Source organism: Vidua chalybeata, chromosome 25, assembly GCF_026979565.1.
Source record: "Vidua chalybeata isolate OUT-0048 chromosome 25, bVidCha1 merged haplotype, whole genome shotgun sequence".
In the NCBI taxonomy this organism is placed as follows: Eukaryota; Metazoa; Chordata; class Aves; order Passeriformes; family Viduidae; genus Vidua; species Vidua chalybeata.
In genome coordinates this window covers 4,428,322-4,444,620 of record NC_071554.1, presented here as the reverse complement: position 1 = coordinate 4,444,620, position 16,299 = coordinate 4,428,322, and the positions used below count along the sequence as shown (strand labels likewise).

Sequence of the window (16,299 nt, the reverse complement as noted above, 5' to 3'; positions counted from 1 at the left end):
TTTAAATTTACAAAAAACTAGCAAAATTGCTATTTCCCTGTAGGTGACTCTTGGCCTGTGGCAGTGCTATGGGTTGTAGCCTGCAAGGCAATGCTGCTCTTCACTGCCTGACTGATGCAGCTGCTGCCAGAACAGGAAACATGTGGAAAGGGATTACTGGAGCACAAGTATCAATCACATCCTAGATTCTTGGGCTCTTAAACTTGTTAGAATAATACCTGGAATAATCAAGATATGCTCCACTACTTAAATCAAGTTTATTTTTAGCCCAGTGTTTTTTTAATTGAAACTGCTCAGGCAAAACTTGTGTTTGAAGTATTTATAATTGCTTCTTACAGTGTTGCACACAAATTTCATCTGAATGTGGACTGAAGGAATTTGGGCATACCAGTAGATGGCTTCTCAGTGCCCCTTTGCAACCTTACACTGGGGGGAAAATTAGAAAAAATGAAGAAGAAGAAGAAATAACTGACAAGTAGAGAAGTTGGACAGAACATTATAAGACTGCCTAGTATATTTTCAATATATATTACTTTTTTGAATATTTTTTCTTTTCTAGGTGTTTCCTACATTTCCTGGACTTAGGCTTTGTCCCTCTCAATCTCTTATGGTTCATCATGCACCAGCAGTCAGCAGGGTCAGAAGGCTTGGCTCATATTTAGCTCACAGTTTAGAACTCCTTGCAAACATTTAAGAAAATAAAAAAAATAAACATATATTTCACATCTTCCAGGTTTTCTATATTTTAAATGGAAGTGATTAGGAAGCTGGGTTTTAATGAGCTTTTAGTACAGGTGAGATAGAGAAGTGTTTGTTCATTATATTTGTCTGAAAACACCTTTTTGAGTGTCACCTGACTCAGTGCCTTCTCAGGTACCTGCTGCTTTGCAAGGCTCAGGTAGAATATTTGTGACACTGACACAGCAAGAGAGGCAGAGGAGGATAAAAATCAATTGTGTTCTCAGAAGTGGAGCTCAGTGCCTGCTTTTTTCACATGTGATTTGGGTTGGGAGAAGAATTGAACCAAACAGTTCTGGTGTTTTGTCCATTGATACCTGGTGAAGAGCAGCACAGAGCTGCATGACCTGGCTGAAGGAGGGCAGACCTTGTGAGCTGGAGAGAGGTAAGGCTTTGGTGCACCTTTTCCTTGCTCAACCCTTGCTGTCTTTGTGCTTGACCTATGCCTACAGCCTCTCTCTCTTTGGTCACAAAGGTGCCAGGCCCCATACACCTGCAACCTTTCCAGTTTCTCTTAGGGAAGTTCCTGGTCTTGCCAAAATCCAAACAAAGAGTGTAGCTTTGCCTGCAGCTTTTCAGCTTTTATATGTTTAGCCATGGAGGTCTGTGCTTATCTGTGTTTCCACTTCATGTGCGACCCTTTCTTTTTGGGTTTGGACCTTTTCCCCTTTTCATGATGGCTCTTCAAGGCTTGGTCTTCCAGCCTCCTACCTGGCTTACGTTTACAATAAGTAAAATATTTTCAGTGCTTTTGTTCATTTTTGTAGGTTTTGTCCATGAATAGGACCTCCTGGCATCACTCAGAGTCCAGGGTAATGTCTGAGGTGTGGCAGTATTAGGTTATGTTTGAGGTGTTGTTGTTAGAGGTGATTCTGCTTCATTGACTCTGAAACCTTCCCATTCCATTGAGGTGTTCCCATCTCTGTAGTACTGCCTTCTTGGCACTGCTGAGTTGGAAGAGTTTCCATCTTCCAGAGCATTAGCAGAGGTAATGAGATCATTGTTGATTAGATCAAGCTTTTTTTGGCTTTGTGGTTTTGCTCTGTGGTTTTGCTCTTTGTCTGAGCCCTTTCTGATACAAATTGCCTATCTTGTGACCCAAGAGTTTTATGTGCAGAAATCAGCTTGGTTTGAGTGAGCTTTAGAGCTTTGTATCTGCACACTGATGGCAGGGCCCCATCAGCCTTCACAGCTTCTTGGAGCAGTTATTTGGTTGCATTCATTTGAGGCGAGTGATTTTCCTCTGGGTTCTTTGGTCTCTGGCCTGGGCTGGATCATCAGCCTGGCTTAGCTTATGCCTCTTGATCTCTTCAGGCTTCATTCGTTTTTTTAGAGAAATAGGATGTTGTGATCACAGTTCTTGAATCTTAAAATCTCTAGTTTCTCTGGAACTTGCTGTTTTGTATTCATTTTGGCTGTTAGTCTTAGAAAATGCTCTTGGGGAATGTGGTAGTGCACTGCCTCCTGCAGTAGCACATTGCTGGTGGCACCTTGACAGGTATCATCATTTACACTTGCATATGCAACACAAAATCTTGCAGCCTGCTTATTCATCGTTCATATGAGTACATCAGAGTCATTTAGGACTTCAAATCCTTGCCTTTCCTTAAAAAAAGAGTAGGCAAACACCAGTTAATGTCACTGCTGCACAATGTTATGAATTGCCTGAGCAGATGTTAGTGAGATGACTTGCATTTTATTTCATCTGCAGGATGTTCAGGTTGATCCATCTCTGAACAGTTTCTCTCTCCTTAATGGCCAGTTTGGAAAATATGATGATCTGTTCCACAATAGCTAGGATTTCTTTTTATTCTGCATACTTAAGAGAAGCATCTAAAATATAGCAGGAAGAACTGAATTTAAAAAAAGAAAGCCTTACTGCTAAAGTCAAGAAACATGGATATTCATTACTTACCATGGACCAAACCTCCAAACTGGTATTCAAAAACTGAAGTGTAAAAATAGCTGAAATCAGCTCTGGCAGTCTGTCACATTTCCTTTAGTGAGCTGAAGCAGTAGCTCAGGTGATCACCTGCATTCTTGTTTCCAGATGCAGTCCTAAGTTTTAGCTTACAGATAATTGATGCAAAGAGTTGTAGCTTATTTTGAAAAAAAAAGACCCAGTAAGGATCTTTCCAGGTCTCCTTCAGTAACTTGGGATATTTGGCGGCATGTAAAATAGGTGACTTTGTTTCACTTTCCTTTGGTTTTATAGAGAGGCAGGAGGATGGTGTAACACCTGCTCATGCTCACTGCAGTTCTGTAAACAGTGTGTGTGAGAGTTGATTAAGTATTTGCATATTAATATTACTACCTAGCAATCTCAAATTATTCACCACAAAGAACCTTTCCTGAGATTGTCAATTCTATTTTATTCATGTTTGCTGATTTTGTATCTGCTGAATGCCAGCTCTCTCTTTTCCATGGGGTAGGATTGCAGGATCTGTGCTCTTTGTTTTAATAACTTTCTCCTCTTTGAAATGCCATTATTTCTGGTCTGTTTTTAGATGATGAAGGATAGACACTGTGATGGGCACTAAAGCATGGACTTGAAGTGTGCACTCTGGTGGCAGGTACTCCTATCTGGTCCTGGTGGTGTGACGTGTCTGAGGAGGGCTTAGGTGCTGTGTGTCTTAGCTGTGGTTTTCTCCATTTATTAATTTCAGTGTTGATTGAAATGTTTGTCTTTATTTATAGCATATCCATCAGCTGTGTTGCAACAGAGAAGGTAAGTTCAGAGCTTGGGGCTGGGGGTGAAGGGGTTGACAACCAAGTTCTGGATAGTTAATCTGTTTTGGTTTTGTTTTTGGTTTTTTTGTTTTGTTTTGTTTTTCTGATGCAATCCTTAAAGTTTATAGACAGATATTGATTGATTTATGGACATCTGTCAGATTGATCAGACAGCTGCTAAAACCATTACAAAATGGCAAACAGGGCATTTATTATATATTATATGGGGAGAAGAAGAGACTAATTTGAGAATTAGATTTTTAACCATTCTTGCAGTATTTATTTGTCCTTTCAGATACAGACACAGATGCAAATTCACCAATCTGTTCAGTGAGATATTTTTCCTATTCATTTTCCTGATTGAGAACTAGTGTTAGTGTCGCACTTGTTGCTAGAAGCTGTTGAGCTGGTCGTGCTCATTTTTCTCTGCTGAGCTCAGTGAGTTTTGCTCTCCACTCTGTGATGGGGGATTGCTGGTTGCTGTTAGCTATGCTTTAAAGACAAGAATTCCTGGGTTTGGTCAAGTTCAGGACATGTTTGTTCTAAAGCCTAATAAAAGCATTAGCTAATATATATCTCAGTTCTCTGATGTGGGTTATAAGGGACTTGCCTGTCAATACATCTGAATTACCTTGTTTTGACAGGTAATTAAATCTGGATCTCTTCCTTAGCTAACAAAGCAAACAGTCTCAGATACGCTTTGCTAGGCAGAATCATGTGTAGACAGCAAGGTTTTATTATCTGTGAGGTAAAATGCATTATAAGAACATGAAATCTAGATGACCTTCAATGAAAACAAAGAAATAAAATTTTACGAGATACATTATATTAATGCCCCAACTTGGATGTAGGAATTCCTCAGCAGTAATTTTGTTTTAACTGTCATTAAAGCTCTGTGTACAATCTGTACTTCTGCAGGAAATGTGAAATATCCCAGGGAGTGGCTGGCTGCCTGAAGGAGCCCAGTATCTGCCTTTCATGGCAAGTGACCTGAGCATTGATGTTCCCATGGTAGCAGTTCAGGTGGGTGTGTTACCTGTATTTGCAGACTTTCCTTGTTCTCTGCATTGTACCAGAAACTGCACGTGCCTTTGTACAATCTGTTTGGCCCTCTTGTAATGTCTGGTTTTCCTAAATAAACATCTTTTGAAGTCTTTGCTTTGTGGATGATTTCCAAGGGTCCAAGTTCCCATGTGTTAGGTACATCCTTCTGATGTTTCCTTTGGATCATGCAGGGAGAAGAGAAACTCATAACTGCTTCCTTTGAATAAAAACCTTATTTGAAGCTGCTGTGTCCACACAAGACCTTTGCTAGTAGTTTCTCTGTTTTGAGTATTTTCTTGGATGCTTAAGATCAGACAGAAAACCATTGTAAGCAAAATCAAAGACATTTCTCATGAAGAAAAATTAATTCTGAATGTTGATTTGGGAGATGATGGTGAAACAAATGGGAAGTTGTGATTTTGGGCTTTTGTTCCTGTGAAGTGCCAAGTCCTGTGGGGAAACTTCACCCACATGAAAGTGAACTACCTTGTGCTTACATGAATACCAAGAGTTTGGCTTCATCCTGGCTTGCTAGCTTTTATTTCAAAGGAGGACTGAGAAGAGAGTAGAATGCACCCAACGGTGTGTTTTCAGTATTCCTCCTTTTGGTTCTTTCCAGGGATGATGGAAGGTAGCCTATGTGCCCATGCAGATCTGGTTTCAAGAGGTGAAAATTGGTGTACATGTTTATATTGACTTCAAAATCCCTTTTTTTTTCTATAGCAGTGTTCTGGCATGTCGTGGAGATCAGTTTGGCTTTGTTTTTCAGTTCAGCTGGGCAGACATTACCAGAATCCCTCAGAAAGACACTCTTTTTTCCTATGCTTAATCCTTTTAACATGCAGCACTGTACTAATCTTGCTGAATAGCAGGAATGTACATTTCCTAACAACAGCTACTACAGAATTGTAAATTAAGAAGCTGGCATGAGGTTATTTTGGAGACTTGGCCATGAAAACAGAATTACGGTTAATCCTGTAAGAAATCTGTTTGGCAACTTAAAAAAACATCCAAACCCAAACATGTTTGGCAACTTAAAATCCAAAAGTTTTGATGTTTGATTCAGCTCTGACAGTCCTCAAAGAAACAAAATCTTCTCAAATTTCTCATTTGGGCACATTGTGGTATCAGTGCTGTGTGTGCAGTCCCTGAGCACAGGCCCTGGTGTGGCCTGCTGGCAGGCAGCTTGCTGCCTGGGAACAGGGTGGTGTGACGTTGCATTCAATCAAAATTCAGTGAATGTCTCCTATTATGGAAAAAGTTTATCCTGTGAATAACCAAGCAAATCACTTTCATGGGGAGAGAAGAGACACTTCAACTAGGACTGGCCTGAAGGAATCATTGGCTACAGATGAGGAGCCATCCCCAGCCCTGTGAGTCTACCAGAACAGGAATAAACTTGCTTTATATTTGTGTTTGATTGTGTGAATTACTGTTTTTTCCAAAGGCACCTGTGAATTGGAAATGAATCTTGTGTGTAAGTTGTATTTGTGTGAGACCTCACCTGCAGTGCTGCATCCCCCTCTGTGAGGTCCCCAGCACAAGGAGGACAAGGAGCTGCTGGACAGAGTCCAGAAGAGGCCACAGAGCTGCTCTGGGGGCTTGAGCCCCTCTGTTCTGGAGCCAGGCTGGGAGAGCTGGGGGTGTTCACCTGGAGAAGGTTTGGGGGAGACCTCAGAGCCCCTTCCAGTGCCTAAAGGGGCTCCAAGAGAGCTAGAACAGAGTTACGTTCTCAGCATTTTACTTTTTTTTTCCCCCGACAATTTAACTTGATCAGTCATAGACAAAATTCTTCATGGCGTGCAGTTCTTGCATTGTAAAAATTAACAAGCAGCTCTTTACAGGTGATTTTATTGCCACCTGCTGGAGTTCAAATTAAAAATCAGATTTTTTTTTTTTTTTAATATTTTGGCTACCTGAAATGCCTTGGGATGAGGGCAGGTGCATTAGAGATATGCTTAAAGAAATGCAGGCTAACCTGTCCCTTACCAAAGCACTCATTGACTCATAATTTTGTTTGTAAAGATCAACTGAGAAAACAACTGAAGGCCAATATTTAAATTTTATCTTTGTAAGGAAATCAGAAAAATTTGGCAGTAGACTGAATTGGAAAACAGTGTGCAAATGTTGGTGCTGTCAGCTGAGGTGGCAGATGTAGCCTGGGCTGCAGCATTGGGAATGGGGACATCACAGAGACAGGACAGGACGGGAAACTGACCTGCAGCTCCAGAAACAAATGTTCCCAGACAACTGCAGCAGCCTTGGTGATAATTTTGGGGATTTTTGCATTCCCGGGCCTGCCCTTCATCCAAGATGGGCTTTGGAATGGAATTGGACAACTCTGCAGTATAAATTTGTTACTAATCCTTTCTCCTGAGCTCTGCTGCTCTGAACTCCACTGGTCAGACTGTGCAGGAACCAACACTGCTAGCAGCCTGGGTCACTGGGAGTTGGTTATGTCGGTGCTAATGATTTTTGGGTGACTGTGGAAGATGTGCCTGGAAAGCACACTCTAATCAGGATCACTGCAAATTAGCTTGTTATCCCATTGTGACCTGGGGATAACAGGTTGGTAAGATTACCAGGAAAGTGAGTGCAAAGTTTCCTTTGGTATGGGTGGCTTGGGGGAACCTGACCCACCTGCAACTGATATAAATACGTTAAACTAAAGGACAGCAGGTGACAATGATTATTTCTCTGTTGATAATGTCATGAACTGTCAGTTGTGATCTAATTTAAATATGTGCCCTGTGATCACTCCTGGTGCTCCAAAAATTTATGCTTGGTTTCTGCCTTAGACTTTACTGTATCCACTTCTGACTTCTGATGCTTTTTCCTGTATTTTCTCTCTATGCAGCTTCTTTTTGCTTTATGATGAAATGGATTTCCTACAGAGTCTTGCAAAACATAAAAAGTAATAAAATCTCTTTTGTCATGACCTCCCCAGAGCTTTACACACCTCAGGTTTTAGTGGTAGTTACTAGAGACCCCTCTACCCATCCCTCAGGGACTGTGTGTCTCCAGAGATGGGCTGGATTGGGTGAGGAGGGAACACAGAGATGTTCTGAGGGCTGGAGCACCTGTGCTGTGGAGACAGGCTGGAAGATCTGGGGCTGTTCAGCCTGGAGAAGGCTCCAGGGAGACCTTAGAGCCCCTTCCAGGGCCTGAAGGGGCTCCAGGAGACCTGAGAGAGACTTTAGACAAGGGTCTGGAGGGACAGGACAAGGGAGAATGGCTTCCCATTGCCAGAGGGCAGGGTTAGATGGGATATTGGAGAGAAAATTTTCTCCGTGAGGGTGGGGAGGCCTGAGGTTGCCCAGAGAAGCTGTGGCTGCTCCATCCCTGGAAGTGTCCAAGGCCAGGTTGGACAGGGCTTGGAGCACCCTGGGACAGTGGAAGGTGTCCCTGCCCATGGAAGGGGGTGGAATGAGATGAACTTTAAGGTCCTTTCCAACCCAAACCATTCTGTGGTTATATGTGGTACATGAGCTCTCGGCCTCTCCTGGATGAGGAAGGCTTTTGGAGATTTGGAGTGTGTTGTGCATTTTTAGGACAAATGCATAAAGCAGCAAAAGCAAGGATATGGCATCCTAGGGTACGTACTGTGATGCAGGGGGGGAACTGGGACTACATCTGCTTTCCAGGGCTTGCCCTGCCTTGGCACGCAGCCTGCACCCTTCCTCCATGGCTTCCCCTTACCTGGAAAAGAGGTGTTGGAGCTGGCTGTCACTGGGCCCTGCTCAGGTGTGGTCCTGAACTTCAGTGAACTCCCATCATCCCCTCTGTGAAAGCACCACATCCATCTGACAGCTCTTCTACCTGAGTATGGTCTGCTGTGATGATCTGCCTCATTATCTGTCTGCCACGGCTGCTGTCATTGCCTCCCACATCTGAGTTCTGTCACTGAGCTCCCTCCTACATCAAACCTTTCAGAGCCTTCAAGGGAGATCTTCACACTGAAATTCTGTGAAATCTGTGCCCTGGCTGCCTTGGCTGGGAACCTGTAGCTCTGCCTGCCTTTTGCTTTGGGAACCTCCAGTCTGGGGATTCCAGTCTCCTTGCACCCCTGTGCAAACTGGAGCCACCTCCTGTGGGGCAGCAAGTGTCTCTAATCAGATTTGAGATCCTGAGGCCCCTTGAGTGCAATAAAATACTTGGGGATTCATGATTTAAGTATGCAACTGCCCTCATCTTCCTTGTGCAATGTGGGAATGGTTTCATGCACCCTGTGTACCTGTCCCTGGTGCTGTGGGGGGTTAGCATGCAGGGGAGCTGCTTCCCAGCCCCTCATCCCAGGCTCACAGCTGGGCTCCCTTGAGAGCAGCCCTGGAGAGACCCACTCCAGCCCCAGAGTAAATTCCTGCTGGGGCTAGTGCTCTGGTTTTTCTCTTTATTAATTGCTTACTAGCAAAAATAAATGTTTTCCTGGTGGATGGAAAGTATGGCCTCTGGCCAGAGCAGGCTGAGTGGCTGCTGTGGGATCTGCCCAGAAATGAATATATTCATATGTAGGTTTGATGTGCAGGCAGGGAGGCCCCTGTTCCAGGCAAAGCCCAGCTGGAGGCTGTGCCTGGAGAACTGCCCAAGCCAGGCCCTGCAGGCAAGGATCTCCTCTCCCAGTGTGCTCCCTTGCAACTGTGCTGTAGTTTTCTGTGACTCAGTGGGCTGGATGCTCTAGCTGTCCTTTTATTTGGAGAAGCATGGGAAGGTTTTTCACCTGGGATCTGATTGCTTGACACACTCAGAAACCTCTGAATAGGACAAGAGGTATACTCTGGATCTGTGTGTCCCCTCAGAGATGTTTCATTGAAGCATGGCCTTGGCATCTCCCTGGTATACGAGCACAGGACCCCTGCTCCTGCTCTCCTGGCTCTCCAGGGCAGAGGAGCTCCAGCCCTGTGCTGCCCTAGGCCTTTTGGTTACAGGCTTGGAGGAGGTCACACTCCTGCTTTGGGAGGTTTGTGTGAAACAGAGACATGTCCTGGTGGTGCCATCCCTGGGGACTGCCTCAGTCAGCAGCAGCTGGGGTTGTTGCTGCTTTCCCAGGCATTCCCACTGAACACTTCTGTGGGGAGGAGAGGAATGGAGTAGGCTGGACTCAACAGCCTGAGTCCCATGTTTGTTATCCCTGTAAGAACTGTGCAGGACTGTCGCAGCCATCACATGTCACAGATGTTGTACAGCTGTGACAAATACCATTTACCCAAGACAGTGGGGTTAGAGAAATCCACAGTCTTGCCTGGTTAGAAATGTTCAATGACTGCTCCTAGTGAGGGGAATGACTTTACAAGCTCCCTAGGACACACATACAGAAAAACATCTGCGGCCTGCAGCTCCTGAGACTGTGCAGGGTGGCTGCTGTGAGGAGCCATCAGGAAGTGACCTAACACCACCCTTGCACTAAGTACACTGGTGACTAGAAGCTCTATCCTGGAGAGGGCATGAGCCCTGTCCTGTTGCTGCTCTGGAGGCTGGGGACAGGACACAACTGGCCATCTGTGTTCTTGGGGGCTCTCAGGATCTGCAACACTTCCTGTAAGAGTCCCTGGGTCCTCACAACTTGTGGCAACCACTAACCCACCTGTTCAACTGCTCAAAGGTAGTGGAATTCAGCCACTACTTTGGCTGCAGCTTTTTGCTCTGCTGTTACTGATTTCTGAAGTCTCATTGTAAATACATATCAGGGGTGAGACAGAGCTCAGCCTGGCTGCTGGGCTGTGCCAGCTGTAGGCAGCACCAGCTGGTCAGTGCTCATTGAAGGCATAAGAGACTGAAGTTTTGGTTTTTGGTGTAATTATTTCTTACTTTAAAAAAAAAAACTGTACAGAGAAGCTGTAAAATAAAACAGGCATTGTTCGTGCTCCTATTTTGTCTCTTGTTTTGTTTGTCCAGGTGATTTGGGGTGAAGTGAAATCAGAACAGACGTGAGTTTGGGGGAGTTCCTGACGCAGGGTAGGATCTTCAAATATTTTCTATGTAGTTCTGACATATTCTGCTCAAATGCTGTGGTATAGCATCCTGGGAAGGGTGGTACTGCATATCAGAGAGGAGGAATTTGATGAGTTTTAGGTCTACAGGAATAGAAGTAGGACAAATGCAAATGTGCTGAGTGAAAGGATGGTCCCTTCACAGAGTGATTTTGCACCATCCTGTGTCTGGAATGTGACACCTTCCAAAAAGGCACTTCTGAAAACTATTATGAAATGCATTTGCCCACAAGGCTCCTGCTACAGCCATCTTTGCACTGGCGCATCTGCCTGATCTCAGGTTTACAGAAACCCTTGGGAGCATTCTGAGGAGCTTGTGCAAAGGTTCAGGTGGTCCATGTTAAGCAGCAGATGAGGAAGGCTCTGCCTGAGCAGTCCCTGCAGTGGGAGCAAACTGGGACTGTGGCCAAGGGGCTGCATGAGTTGCACAGGAAGGCTGAGGAAGCCTGTCCCATGGAGCCGTGCCCTCCCACGTGCTGCTCTTCAGATGGCAGGTTGGCAAGCCATGGAAGAGGTGTAGGAATTGATATGGAAAGCAGAATTAGCTGCAGATGGGACATGAAGAAGCCATTCCCTGTCCTGTAGCTGCTGTGTGCCTCAGGGAGAGACTGCCAGCTGCACTTGGGCAAAGGAGACCTTTGCTCTCACTGTCTTGGACAGCTCAGGGGTTCCTGTCACCTCTGCTAGTCTTGTGCCAGCTTGTTCTTGGTCATTGCTCTGGCCATGGGCTTCAGGACTTCAGACTGGCTTTCTGCTGTGAGCAAGAGTCTGTCTCTTGGCAGGACAGGGACATGGTGCAGAGAGCTGTCCCCATGGTCTGTGTCCCACTGGGTCAGGTATGCTTGGGTCTGGAGTGCTCTGCTCCTGGTTCCAACAAGGACTGGGGAAATTCTGGCTCTGGTCCATGCAGGGGTGTGATGGGAGGACAATGACCAAGTACCCGCTGTAGAGACCTTCCAGCAGTTCCTGGGCTGCTCTGGGAGGTGTCCACAAGTTAGATATCAAATAGCACAGGGTTACTGCATCCAGAGGAGGAGCCTTCTGTATGGGAGAGGAGACAAACTCACTTGGAAGTTGCACTTGGATCCAGGCTGATCTACAAGCAGAGTGAGGAGACAGGAGGTGCCAGGATGGGGTGTGCAAACACGGCACGTGCAGCCCTTCAGAGCCCTCTAACCCGTGCTGGGCCACCAGCACAGTGCTCTCCACAGGGCACACATTCTTCACCTTTTATGCCAGTCTGTTCTTCACCCTTTATGCCACTCTTGGTGGGCAGTGGGAGGGCTCTTATCTTCTATTCCCAAGGCATTTACACTCCTTATGTTTATCCCAGGCAGGTACGTGTCAGTCACCCTGGGGTGTTGATGTTGCTGTGCTGTGGTGGAATGCTGGCGGGTGCTGGGAGATAAAGGAGTGGCTATGATTCCCTGCACTGAGGAATGAAAGGGTGGCTGCAGGGAGGAAATCTCTTGCTGCTTATGCTGCGGAAATTGTTGGATCTGCTTTAGGCAGAGCAAGTGTGAGGGATCAGTGCTGAGGACAAGCTTATGTGATTGTAGTTCAAAGTCAGCCACTGGGAGTTAAAAATCGTATTTGATTTAGGAGTAGCACTGCATGATGGCCAGTGGAATGTAGACAGCCATGTGAGGCTCTTGGATAACAGAATCCTGAGTTACAGGAGCTGTCATGCTTCACATTTAAGGCCCATTAGCCCCTGAAGGGTCTCATTCTTCCTCACAGATGCCAGAAGAGAAGAGCTGAAATCCTAGTTTTAAATGAGGACACCAGAAAGCACTTTACAGCAGCCACCTGGTGTGAGGAAGCCACTGATGCTAGGATATGTAACACATCTCCAGTGTCAGTGTCATGTGGTGCTGTGTACTGAGGGAACATTGAGGTCACATTAGTCAAATAAGTGGTTCAACAAATAACACAAGGCGCTTTTGGAATGAAGTTACAGGCCTACAAGCTAAACGTTAAGAGCTGGCTCAGGAAACAGAGGGACATTGGAAGGGCTGAAAGCAAGAAAGGTGACTGCTTTGTGCAGCAGAGAATAGGGAACCCACAAGAGAAGTGACTTTTGATGTGGCCTGGTTTGGCAGAGGGTTTGATTTGCCTTGTGCAGGGGCAGTGAAATGACAAAGTCACTTGCAGTAGTGTTTGATGAAAAATGAAAACAAAAACTCTTGTTAAAGTTGTAAGGAAAGTACAGACCAAAGGGTACAATACTTACAGAAGGTTTGAAGCCTGTTTGAAGATAACAGAGTGGAGTCCTCTGCCTTTTCTTATTAAAGCCCTGATGACTACTTACCTCGAGGACACTTAACTCTCATGTCTCAGTCCTCAAACAGAAGCTTTAACTGGATGTTTTCCTCAATGTTCCTGTATCCCAGACATCTCCAGAGCCATAGGAAGTTGGTTCTAAGATGACAGCTTGCATAAATGAAAGTGTACTGTAACCACACTATGTTAAATAATGCAGCATATGGACAACACGGAAGTTAATTTTTAAAAGGTTTGTCTGCACTAGTTCCTGATTGCTTTCTCATCTGCGGCATATTCTCTGACCCTCTTCCTCTCCATGTTACTTAGATGCTATTGTTTCATGAGAATTTCTAAGAGTTATTGGTACTTTAATGTGTTTTTTTCCTATATATAATCACTGCAGATTTCTTTCTGCATTAAAAATAAGATTACTGTGTAATTTTTCAACATAATGTATTGGTTTCTTATGAGGGAAGAGTCACTGAGTTAAATTATTGATAAGGTAACATTACTCCTGCTAGAAAGTGCCGTGGCAGCCAGGAACTATGTCTGAATTGCTTAGGATCGATCACGGGGTTTTGTCGTGCCCTCAGTGCTGACCTGGAGCCCAGGAGCTGTCACGTGCTGGGGAACTGCAGCAAACTTCCAGCCCAGTGGAGCAGCAGCGTGCTTGTGGACCAGTGCAGTAGTGTGAGAAACGACCACTTAAAAATTGTTATAAGGTTTGCAGCGCTGGGACCTGCCCTCGTGGCTGCCTAACACATGGCTGGCTCAGTAGTTGTTTGAGAACAAGCTGGCACAAGACTAGCAGAGGTGACAGGAACCCCTGAACTGTCCAAGACAGTAAGAGCAAAGGTCTCCTTTGCCCAAGTGCAGCTGGCAGTCTCTCCCTGAGGCACACAGCAGCTACAGGACAGGGAATGGCTTCTTCATGTCCCATCTGCAGCTAATTCTGCTGATTCCTGCTTTCCACATCAATTCCTACACCTCTTCCATGGCTTGCCAACCTGCCATCTGAAGAGCAGCACGTGGGAGGGCACGGCTCCATGGGACAGGCTTCCTCAGCCTTCCTGTGCAACTCATGCAGCCCCTTGGCCACAGTCCCAGTTTGCTCCCACTGCAGGGACTGCTCAGGCAGAGCCTTCCTCATCTGCTGCTTAACATGGACCACCTGAACCTTTGCACAAGCTCCTCAGAATGCTCCCAAGGGTTTCTGTAAACCTGAGATCAGGCAGATGCGCCAGTGCAAAGATAGCAGGAGCCTTGTGTGTAAACGAGGACACTCTGGAGAGGAGGTTCAAACCCTGCTGCCCTGCCAGCATCCTTGGGCATATGCAGAGAGAGAGAGGCAGCACCTCTGGTCCTGGCATGAGGTTTAGCCGGGCTGCCTAAAACACCACATCGCAGCCTTGGTCCAAGGGACAGGGTGCCTCAAAGAGTGCTTCAAGAGCAAGTGCTAGGAGCTCCAGGAAAGCTGACTCAGTGCCAACAGTTCGTTTGGGTGGAAAATGCTCAGTAAGACTGGTTATGAGTGCTACTTTAGCTGAAAAGAGCACTTTCTCAGTTGAGCACTTGTGTTTTGCATTCTGTGTCATTTCCCATTTTCTCCTTGCAAGGTTTCAATGTTCCTGTTTTACTGATGCAAATACCCACTCAAAGCACTCATTGAGCTGGCTTTAATGAGCAATTTAATGAGCTGCTGAAAATTCAGGATTGCATTTGAGATGCTAACAAAATGTGTGTCACTTTATTCCACAAACCATAAAGGACTGTTTAATAGATCATGTAATCACAGAATGAAAGGACCTGGAAGGAACCACTTGTAACAGCTTGCTTGGGACTTTTTCCAGTTGGGACCTCTTGACAGGTTAATTCATCCATGTGGCCACTCACTCAAATGACAATGGAAGTTTTTCACATATCCAAGCCAAAATCAGTGATTTTTGACTTTACAGTCTTCAGACTAAATTTAAAAGTATATACCTAACTGTAAATGCTGTTATCAAAATGCTCTGGATGATAAATCTTTCCCTAGGAAATTCATGACACCACCTCTGTAGTCCATTTGAGAACTTCTTTGATCATGGCTGTTGAAAGAAAATAACAGAACCACCAAGGGCACCATTAGTACTCCAACCATCCTCTTTTCTGAGCATCAAGTGCAACACATTGACTTAGTGAGTATGTGAACGGGAAGATTTGTGTGCAAAGAGGAGTAGGAGGGTGTCTGTACCAGGAAGGAATATGGCTATGGAGGCGGTGAGTGGCTAAACACAACAGCAGTTGAATAGTGCTTTGCAGAGAAAGGGAGCATCAATTCCCACCTCTGTGACAGCTTGGATGTCAATCTGAGTAACCACAAAAAAGTTTCACCCCAGTTCAGGTTGTCACCAAAACTGCAGGAAAAACAAAAGCTCTCCGACAACATTCTTAGTGTTAGAGAATTGAGGCATGACTTTATTCTGGCCAGGATGTTGTTCTGGCCAGGATGTGCAACAGAAATAATTTCATTCACACATAGCCCAGGCTGTGCAGAGAAAATCATTCCATGACACATGACTTTGATTGGATTTTTCACATCTTGTGTGTGAAAGCATCAGGAGAAAACCAGGGTAGGGACCATGCCATAAAATTGGTTAGCACAGGGAGAATTGTCCTTTGCATCAAGACAAGCTGCAGATGAGTTCAGCAGAGCACATGCACACCTACAGCAGGCTGACAACAAAGTACCACAGATCAAACACAATTTTCTCTTCTGTTATGCTGATTGGGAGAGAGATTGCTGCTCAAAAGATCTTGTCAGGAAAATTAATCCACAAACACCAGAGGTTTTTGTCCAAAAAGGAGAGAGAGGAGTCCTGTAACCTTATTTGAATAAAGGGAGAGGCCATGGGGCATTTCCCATGGGGTGTCTCAAGTTGTTAGAGGGCTCCGCCTCCTTTTTATTCTAATTTCCTGGCCACATTTCCCTCTCTTTTTGCCATTGGCTGAGGTACTTGAGAGGTACAAACTTCTCAAATCACCTAATACAGACCCCCTTCTAATATATACCCCCCTTTTTCTTTTCCCTGTGTCTCTCTTCTTTTTCTCTAAGTCCAGGGATTTAACACAGTCTTGAGTGAGTAACAGTCTGTGTCAATTAGTGGAATTCCTATGGAATTTCTGGTTACTCCCCATTGCTTCTTTCACCTGTCAGCATCTGGCTTCTTCTACCAGCAGGCCCACACTTTGTTTGTAAAGACATCTCCTTCTCATTCCTTTCAATCTAAAATGAAGAAGCACAGAAAAAGGGATTGTGTGAATAGCTGAAAGGGAAACACTACTTAAATACACTACTGGAGTGCTTATGAAATTAGGCTTTAAGAAATATTGTTTATTAAAATTGCTTATTGTTTAAATTGTCATTAAGATAATTAAATTTGATATTTTACACAATATCTCATTAATTACATTTAATATGCAGGCTAAATCCTAAGACCAGAAGAAGACAAACTGGTAAGATTTTTGGTGTAAAAATTTTCTAAAGGAAAATATT

At 44.8% G+C, this 16,299-nt stretch overlaps 1 long non-coding RNA gene across 1 annotated transcript; it reads left to right on the top strand.

Moving 5' to 3' along the window:
• The first annotated feature begins 1,616 nt into the window (after nt 1–1,616).
• LOC128799730 (uncharacterized) lies at nt 1,617–4,622 on the top strand. The gene is made up of 3 exons (XR_008434813.1): nt 1,617–3,311; nt 3,436–3,466; nt 4,387–4,622. It is a non-coding gene; the product is annotated as an uncharacterized LOC128799730 (long non-coding RNA).
• Nucleotides 4,623–16,299: the final 11,677 nt, after the last annotated feature.